This window comes from Oryctolagus cuniculus, chromosome 16 (genome assembly GCF_964237555.1).
Source record: "Oryctolagus cuniculus chromosome 16, mOryCun1.1, whole genome shotgun sequence".
Classification (NCBI taxonomy): domain Eukaryota; kingdom Metazoa; phylum Chordata; class Mammalia; order Lagomorpha; family Leporidae; genus Oryctolagus; species Oryctolagus cuniculus.
Genome location: NC_091447.1, coordinates 32,877,717 through 32,887,754, shown reverse-complemented (window position 1 = coordinate 32,887,754; position 10,038 = coordinate 32,877,717). Strand labels below are relative to the sequence as shown.

General features: G+C 39.9%; 1 pseudogene; it reads left to right on the top strand.

Annotated features, from left to right (window-relative positions):
- Nucleotides 1–8,942: 8,942 nt before the first annotated feature.
- LOC100345763 (small ribosomal subunit protein eS8 pseudogene) lies at nucleotides 8,943–9,586 on the top strand (annotated as a pseudogene).
- The last annotated feature ends 452 nt before the right edge of the window (nucleotides 9,587–10,038 follow it).

The window sequence follows — 10,038 nt, the reverse complement described above, 5'->3', positions numbered from 1 at the left end:
TCCGAAGGCAGGAGCCACGTGCTTCTCCTGGTCTCCAATGGTGGGGGCCCAAGCACTTGGGCCATCCTCCACTGCACTCCCTGGCCACAGCAGAGAGCTGGCCTGGAAGAGAGGCAACAGGGACAGAATCCGGCGCCCCGACTGGGACTAGAACCCAATGTGCTGGCACTGCAGGTGGAGGATTAGCCTATTGAGCCGCAGCGCCAGCCATCCCAATATTTTTCAAAAGCAAACAAACTCTGGTCCTAGAGGATGGGGGACATGAAAAAGTTCAGGGAAAGAGCTTTGTATGCTGAGCTAATGTTAAACAAAGTGAGGCCTATGGGAGAATAAACACCTTCATAGCCACAGAAAGCACAAGTTTCAACTCCGGTCATTATACATTCATGCTCCATCTTTTGTGACATGTTTTCTTAAAAAGTAAAGATATAAATATTGTTAGTCATATCTCTCAACTCAGCCTGCTGTATCACACACACACAAAAAAAGGTTGAACACTGAGGGAAAGCCACTCAAGAGGCAAATGTATTGAGATTGGAAACCTATTACTAATTCAGGAGCAAATGCATTAGGAGGTGCTTCAGAACAGCGAGCCCATCAGATTGTATTAAAGAGTTGCACGTGGAGACAGCCTCTTCATAATTCATGGGCAATTTCTTTTTGGAAAGATTTCTTATCAACAGAAATTTGTCCTTGTGAGTGAATTGTTAAGAATACCAATTATGTGTTGTACTATTTACTGGGACAGATATTCTTAGTTAAGTTGTGCAAGTGTGTAGCTGATGTTAATCTGATTTTATCACGTCTCATGGTTTTGTTTTTCAGTAGCTCTAGTCTTGTTAAATGTGGGTTAATACAAAGCAAATTAATTAGGAATTTCTTTTCGATGCTCATAATAGCTCTAAGGCCACCTCTAACCTAACCATGCCAACAAAGAAAAAACATTTCTAACTTTGATGCAAGCAAAGTAACATTTATTTTTCATTTGGTGTTTAACGTGTTTTTTCTTCTCCTGACTTTGAATAAAGAAAGATTTCCAATCAACACAACAAATTACTTCACTTTCCATCAGTTCCTAGGTAAAGAGGTTAAAAAGAGAAAGGAATCAGTGTTTGGATTGAGATATCTCGTCTCTAAGTATACCTTAATGTCATTGTTAAAAAGAAAAAAAAAAAAAACCAGCTGCACAGGTGCTGTGGAGCAACAGGTTAAAGCCCCAGCCTGCAGCGCTGACATCCCATATGGGCGTCAGTTCAAGTCCTGGCTGTTCCACTTCCGATCCCGCTCCCTGCTAATGTGCCTAGGAAAGCAGCAGAGGATGGTCCAAGTCCTTGGGCCCCTGCACTCAGGTGGAAGAAAGCTCCTGGCTCCTGACTTCAGCCTGGCCCAGCCCTGGTCATTGCGGCCATTTAGGAAGACCTCTCTCTCTGTCTCTACCTCTCTCTGTAACTCTGTCTTTCAAATAAATTTAAAAATACTCAGCAAGATTAATTGCCACTTACTACTAAGATTTAATGATTTTTTAAATGTATATTTGCTGGAATTCAGCCCAGAATTTGCAGCATCTAAATACATATGATATTACTTCAGTTTGCAACTAGCAAAGACAGAGTAAAATTTTTGAACAGAAAACAATGAAAATTATGATTAATATCTGAGATTAGAAAAATCCTAAATATTCACTGGTTATTTCACAAAAAAGGAGTCAAGTCTTTCTTTCAATGTCACCCCAACCCTAGAAAATAAAAAATAAGTCTAAAAAGTAGAGAAAACTACTTAGTTGTCCAGAAACTAAAAATGCACAAGTACCTTTGCCATTTTGATTCCTATAGGGTATACTTTAGAATTCTGTTCATGAAACATCTAAAAATCCTTGAATGTAACGTAAGGCCGCTGGAAAGGTGAGATTCTAAGGTTTATATATACCCAGAGAATTGAAAAAACAGGTACGGGGGCCAGCACTGTGATGTAGTAGGTAAAGCCTCTGCCTATAATGGCAGCATCCCAATGGTGGTGATTCATGTCCTGGCTGCTCCACTTCCCATTCAGCTCATAGCTAATGGCCTGGGAAAATCGGTGGAAGATGGCCCAAGTAATTTGGTCCCTGCCACCTACACGGGAGACCTGGAAGAAGCTCCTGGCTCCTGGCTTCGGCCAGGCCCAGCTCTGGCCATTGTGGCCAACTGGGGAGTGAACCAGCAGAAGGAAGATCTGTCTCTCCTCTTCTCTCAGTAACTCTGGCTTTCAAGTTCATAAATCAATCTTAAATAAAAAAGGAAATTTTGACTCAACATTGAAAGTAGTGATGAGTGAAAGAAAAATATTATGATGATTTATTATGCTGTGCACATGTAGTAGGATTTATGTATGAAGTGTTTGTGGTTTTTTTTTTTTTTGAACGTAGACAAATTTAGTGATTAACATAAGCCATTAGGGATTTTCCCCATCTAATTTTTTAAAAATTCAACACTGTAAATAAATTTCCATACTGCAAATTAAATGCATATTGAATTAAGAGTTATGGAGAAAACAGCTTCCAACACTGGATCCTTTCTTCCCTCTTATATCCTAAATTTGAGTACATTCCAAATCCAAGTCTTAAATAAAAAAGCACTCCAGTGTAGGGAATGTAATCTATTACTATAATTTTAGCAATCAAAGTCTTGCAGGTTGCCATCCTTAGATCAATCACTCTTCTGAACACAGTTCAATTTTCCAGTTGCTGAGTCAAAAATTTCTTAACAAGGGAAGTTTACTCCCCATTTCTATATCTTCCCCACAGGTTGTGAGAATAGAGTCTAATTTTTTGAAATTAAAAAAAAATATTTATTTTATCTATTTGAAAAGCAGAGTTATAGGGGACTGGGGGGTGTATTCCATCCACTTGTTCATTCCCCAAAGGGCTGCAACAGATAAAGCTGGGCTGATCCAAAGCCGGGAGCCAGGAGCCTCTTCCAGGCCTCCCACATGGGTGCAGGGGCCCAAGGACTTGGGCCAACCTCCATTGCTTTCTCAGGTGCATTAGCAGGCAGCTGGATCAGAAGTGGAGCAGCTGGGACTTGAACTGGCACTCATAGGGATGTTGGCATTGCAGGCTGGGGCTTTAACCCACTGTGCCACAGCACTTACCCTCTATTTTTTTTTTTTTAATTTAAAAAGTCAAAAGATTGCTGAACTGGTTTAGTTTTGAAGTTTGAGTTACAATGGTATGGGTTCCTCCAAGATATTTTCTGCCTCTGATCAAAGACCAGCTCATCATCTCCACTCACACTATCATATTCTAAATAGAATGCCTTCTAAATCTAAAGCATTCAGTGTACAATAAACATTCCAAATCATATCTTTAAGTCTTGGTTATGGAAGTGGAAATCATTCAAATCCCTGGTATGATGATTACACTTGAAGTCTTATACCCATAGAGGCATAGCAGCCTATACAAAAGGCCAATCATGACCTGAAGAGTGAAGCCTGTCTTATGCTCTGCTGTACCTAGTTTTCTTGAAGGGAACCACTGAAATAGATTATTCTCTCCAAAAAGAGAATAATGGCCAAAGTGTATAGGAGTCTCTCATGTTGGGGCTGGGGGCAGAAAATTGCTATCTGAGAGAAAGGGAGACATTGGGGACTGGAGCAATGGGGTAACTCAAGGTCCATCAAGGAAATCTGGGGATCAAATAATTGCAGGACTCAAGAAGGAGTGAAATCAAAAAAGAGAACTGAAGTTTGTGTTTAGGCTTGTGTTGGGAAGGCAAGAGGATGTAAGTGGAGATGGCAGGCAGAGGGCCCTCAGCTGCTCTCTGGAACCTGAGGTGTTTGAGCCCCACATTATGGATCCAAAGATGTTGGGAGGTGATTTAATCTACCTGTTTGAAAGGACCAGGAGTGAAGTAGACCAAATTCTAAAAAGGCAGAAAAATCCCCCAGTAAGACTCATTGGTGTTTGCCATAAGATCTGTGTTGGGTATTCTTTAGTAAGAGGTCAGAAACAGAGGAAAGAGAAGTCAAGATATTACCTTTTACTTCCTTTCAACTTCAGGGTTTTCAAGGTCAGAGTTTGGCCTGACCTTGATGTTAATAGGAACCCAATGCCTCATTTCATACTGCTTGTCAAAAATGATGAAGAGGGAAGCTTCCAAGTTGACGGCCTATAGCACAGAGTGGTGGAACACAGGATGAATTCCTGTGAACATCAGTGTATGAAAACATAGTATTTATTATTTCTATCACTTTCCTTGACATCAAACAAGAATCTTCTGGTTGTCCAGAGAAAGCATGGGTCCAAAGTTGGCTTTCCATCTTGATATGTAATTTTTAATTGAAATTTCTTTATTATTTTTATACTCATTGATGCAATGAAATATATCTGTTCCAATTAACACCCTTGTATAATCCAGAAAAGAGCTCATATATCTCTGGCCTATCCTACAATGGATATCAAAACAACAGATTTGGGACCAGTACTGTGGCATAATGGGTTAAGCTGCCGCCTGCAGTGCTGGCATACCATATGGGTACTGGTTCGAGACCTGGCTGCTCCACTTCCAATCCATCTCTCTGCAATGGCCTGGGAAAGCAGTGGAAGATGGCCCAAGTTCTTGGGCCCTGCACCTGTGTGAGAGACCTGAAAGAAGCTCCTTCCTCCTGGCTTCGGATCGGCCCAGCTCTGGCCATTGTGGCCATTTGGGGGTATGAACTAACAAATGGAAGACCCCTCTCTCTCTCTGCCTCTCAGTAGCTTTGCCTTTCAAATAAATGAATAAATCTTTAATAAAAAAAACCGGGTTTAATAAGGTGAGAAACTAAGTCTGCTGATAGACTTGACTCCCTTCTATCCCACATTCATGAAAACCAAAATGAAGTCCATTCTACTTTATTTGGACTCTTTAGTTTTTAGATCTCAGATGCAAAGAACTGGGTAAACCATTTTCCTTGTTCATGACACATTGACAGCAATGATCCAAGAATGGCTCTGTTTTTTTTTATTTTTTATTCTTTTTATCTCCTACCACACTCCAATTTATCTCCCTACCTATGTATTTCTATAATATCACTTATAACTTCCTCTTTCCTTCCATCCCAGTGACTGTACTTTAAAACAAACCTTTGTTGTCTCTCAGACACATCATCAGAAGAGTATATTAACTGTTCTTCCTCACTATAACCTAAACCTCTCAATTCATTCTCCACATTCCTGACATTGGGAACTTGATTATGATCATCTAATTCTTTACTTTGAGTCTTACAAGATAAAAGTTCAAGCCCTTCCACACAAGTGGAACTCCCAGCATTACACTTTTTACATTCCATCCAGTCTTTTCTTTCTTTCCCTGCAGCAGCTAACCCCACCCATCTTTCCCAGAATACCTCTCTTCTATCTTCCACCTTATGGTCTGCATGATAAACTCATATGCTTGTCCCTCAGTTTCTGTGGGGATTACTTCCCCAACTCCCCACAGACACCAAAACATATGCATGCTAAAGGTTCATAAAAAATAGCATAATATTTGCATATAACCTACACACATCCTCCTACACAGTCTGAATTACTATAATACCTAACAGAATGAAAGTACTACATTATAGTTGCCATATTGTATTGTGTAGGGAATAATGACAAGAAAAAAACTAAGTCTGCCTATGTTCAATGCATAGATATGTGGAAGGCTGATAAGATTTATATCCAAGGCTCTGATGAAGGTTGCTCTGTGAGGGCTTACTGACTGCCTGTTCATCACACAGAACTGACTGTATTGGTTTTTCCCCACCATTACCACTCTCATTTCTACAAAATAAGGTGTACTTCACTGCATTTATAGTTTACAGATCTGAGTCCTCTGGAGGCAGTGACCACATCTATTTGTCTATTTTGCAGTATCATATATGAAGGGATTGTCACAAGATTGTTATTAGATGTCTATTAATTGAACAATGAAGTCACAATCAAGCAAAATTTACCTAATAGCTACCTCAATTTTTCATTGGTATCTATGGCTGACCTTTATTCAGGAATAGGACATGATGTTTTAGGCATGGTGGGGTGGAGGGTGTTAGCCTGATCTAAAGCATTATTCTGATCACAACACTTTCTCTGGGCAAACTGTACAACAGGCTCCTTTCTAAATGTGGAAACCAAGCCAAACTCTTCAGCAGTGTATTCAAATCCTTTCATTGGCTGATTTCAATCTACCTTTGCAATATTTTCCTTCTTGATTCCTTTTTATATATTTTATGTTTCAGAAAAAATAGGTTACCCATATCTGAACCTGCCTTAAAAAAACCTGTATTTCAGCCCATCATTTTACTGTCCCTTCTCCCTATTAATAGCTTAAGCTCAACTTCATCCCCATTTTCCCCAGAGAAACCTTCTGTTTCAGGAATACAAATTTCATAAATACAACTTTACGAATGTAGTGATTCTTCTCACCATATCCACCCTCCCATGCCCACTCCCTCCCCTCCTCCTCCTCCCTCTCCCATTCCCAGTTCCATTATCCATTAAGATCCATTTTCAATTAACTTTGTACAAAGAAGACCAACTCTATACTAAGTAAAGATTTCAACAATTTGCACATACACACACACCTACACACATAAAAACTGTTTGAGAACTGGTTTTACAGTTAACTCTCAATACAACTCATTGAGGACAGAGGTTCTGCATGGGGAGTTAGTGCACAGTGACTCCTGTTCTTAATTTAACAATTAACGCTCTTATGTATGACATCAATGACCACCCGAGGCTCTTGACATGAGCTGCGCAAGCTATAGAAACCTTTTGAGTCCACAGACTCCGTCAGTATATAGACAGGGCCATAAGCAAAGTGGAAGTTCTCTCCTGCCTTCAGAGAAAAGTACATCCTTTTTAATGGCCACTTCTTTCCACTGGGGTCTCATCCACAAAGTTCCTTCATATAGAACATTTTTTTCCACAGTGTCTTGGCTTTCCATGCCTGAAATGCTCTCATGAGCTTCACTCCTTTTTATTTCATCTCTTGGTATCCCATCATTCCCTCAAGGGGCCATTTAAATACCACCTATTTCAAGAAAGCTTCCTTGGCTCTCTACCTTATGTCTCCTCTTTTAGGGTGCTTTTACGATACAAATAGTAGTGTACTTTATGATTAATTGAGGGTACATTCATCTCACCAAATCTGCCAGAAAGAAACCATATGTTGTATATTCGAATGTATCATTCTTCCTGCATCTCTCTGTAAAGAAAATAGAGAGATAAGTGACACTTATTGAGTATCTGCTATGCAAGAGGCACCAGTTAGAGCACCTTTGTGCATTATAATTTCGTTATTCACATTTGACAGATAAGATTGTGGCCCATCTGCTCATGGTCACTGAACTAACATGTAAATGAGGGGCCAGGGTGTGTACTCAGGCCGTTCCTACCACTACCGTCATATTGCTTCTCAGCACTGTCAACCCCTGTTGGCAGTGAATCAAAGAGGGATTCCAGGTTGTGGACTTCTTTCTGCTGTAGCTATTCAAACAGGAGGGAGACCTGTGAGCCCCAGCTGATCCCTGTGACTCAGAGGTGGACTCTCCAGCTTTTGCATTATTCAGGCCTCTCTTCCTTCCTTTGCCAGTTCCTGGAGTTAGGATCATATCCCTTGCTTTGCAGCATGACCTTTCCCAAGAGAAGCAATGGCAGAAGCAGGGAAAACTCAGGTATGGACTTTACTCTCTATCGGAAGCTTTGGAGAAATGTCATAGATAGAAACTATTTGCTTAAACTAATTTTTACAGTAACATATGACTTCATAGAAACTTAAAATATATTTTGAAGGGATCTGAGAGATCATCTGTACTATTCATTCAAACTTTATTTCTCATTACAGTTTATTAAAGTCCATTAAAGTGACTATTTGAGATACACTCTGGAGGCCTCACGGGTTAAGATCTATTGTTATATTGTGGAACATATTGTACGTGTTTTTGTTTTTTTTTTTTTTTTTTTTTTTTTACATCTGTATCATTTTAAGAGGAGGAAAAAAGAATGCCTTCCTGTTTAATGTAGAATCTCAGGAGTTAGATATTAATAAGAAATTTGGAAACTGGAGACTAATTTCTCCCACCTTTGGTTGAATTTCTACCCCTCCACCAAAATTCCCAAATGCAAAGTCATTAGCAACACCCATTGTACCCTCTAAAAGACGGGAGTGCACTCCAGATGGTTGTGTTTTGAGACAGAGGCCTGTGTTGAGACACACAGCCAACAGCATTGTTTAGAACCCTCTAAGCCTCCCACTCTAAACAACACTCTTTGTGGCCTCTCCTAGGCTTACATTATTATTATTTGACCCCAGGCTCAGTCTTTCTTTGGAACCTCTCAGACAAGTAATAACTGCACTGTAGTCTTTGAAAGGCATAAAATAAAATGAAAAGTAATGAGAAGTCCCTGCCAGAGAGATTTTCTTTTGATGCTTTCTTCCATCTTCCTTCACCTCCCTTGTGGGGAAAATTAAAGCAATGCATTTACAGCTTTTATTATCTTGATTTATAACCTTAGGTCACAATTAGAAGGTAAAACATAAAGGCATAGATTTAAGTGGTGCCAATTGTGTCCTTCCCATTTTATACTTTTCTTTTGTTAGAAAAATATCCCTTTGATTTCATTTCCCCATTCTTTATAATACTCTCGATATCTGCCAAAATAGAGAATGCATCATTGGCTCTCTTGTCTTTACTTAATGCTACACTTTTTGGCAATAACTCCAATCCCTAAACTATGCATCTGTGTCATTACATGCCTAGTTTGTACATATTAAGTTAGTTATACAATGTATATACCATGGTGTATTGAGTTGGTTATGACAAGGATTGTGATGAATGGCATTTAGTAGTTTTACTTTCTCATCCAGAAAGCTCCCATTTCTAATATTAATCAAGCAATTAAATGAATGGCTACTGCTTTTTCCAGCCAGCACTGAGTGATGGGCATCCTATGGGACAACTGGCACAGGTACTGCAAAACTGGGGTTAAGGAAAAGCTCTACCATAAGAAGTGGAAGTATGAGCTGGGCTAACCTAAGATTGCAATCACCTCTCTCCTGTCCTGCACTACCCACCACCCCCACCTCCACCACATACATATGGTCCATATGCAAGGGGGCAAAATGTACCATGGCCTGAGGCTGGATGTAGGGAACTTCTCTTGGGGCCTTGAGTGTTGTACTCAAAAACAGGATCACTGATATTGTCTACACTGCTTCCAATATCGAGCTGATCCACACCAAGACCTCAGTGAAGACTTGCATCATGCTTATTGACATCATACTGCACTAACAGTGGTACAAAACCCACTATGCAGTGCCCCTGGGCCAAAAGTGGGCCAAGCTGACTCATAGGGAGGAAGAACTTTAAAACAAAAAATGATCAGCTAAAATTCAAAAGAAATATGATGAAAGGAAAAAAGAGTGCCAAGAGCAGCAGTCTTCTAGAGGAACAGTTCCTGAAGGGCATGATTCTTGCAGGCACTGCATCAAGGCCAGGCCAGTGTGGCTGGGCATGTGGCCATGTGCTACAGGGCAAGAAGCTGGACTGTCTGAGGAAAATCAAGGCCCAGAAAGGCAAATAAGTCCCCTCTCTTGTAATAAAGATTTTTTTTTGTCCCAAACAAGCAAAAAACAGAATGGTTATTAAGCTGACCTATTTTGTGTCTTCATGCCTTTGCTTTCCCCACCCCTGCCCTTACTGTGGTTCTTAGTATAGGTCAGTGTCATTCATTCATTCAGTAAAGAAATTTCACTGAATTTCACCTTCTGCAAAGTCAGAGGAAATGCATATTATGAAAAAAGTATGCAGGATTTTAAAAATGTTTCCATCAAAATAAATTAATACTTAATTCCATTTTTAAATGAACATTTTTAAATACCCAATAGAAGAATGGAGGAGCAACACTGAAATCCCAGACCAAATCTTTTCTTATGAGGCTGAAAGCAAAGGGTGGGAAGGATAACAGACCACCAAGCAGTCTATTTGGAATATATCCAGGAGAATGAATTATAGGCTAGGGAATGGACAGCAAGG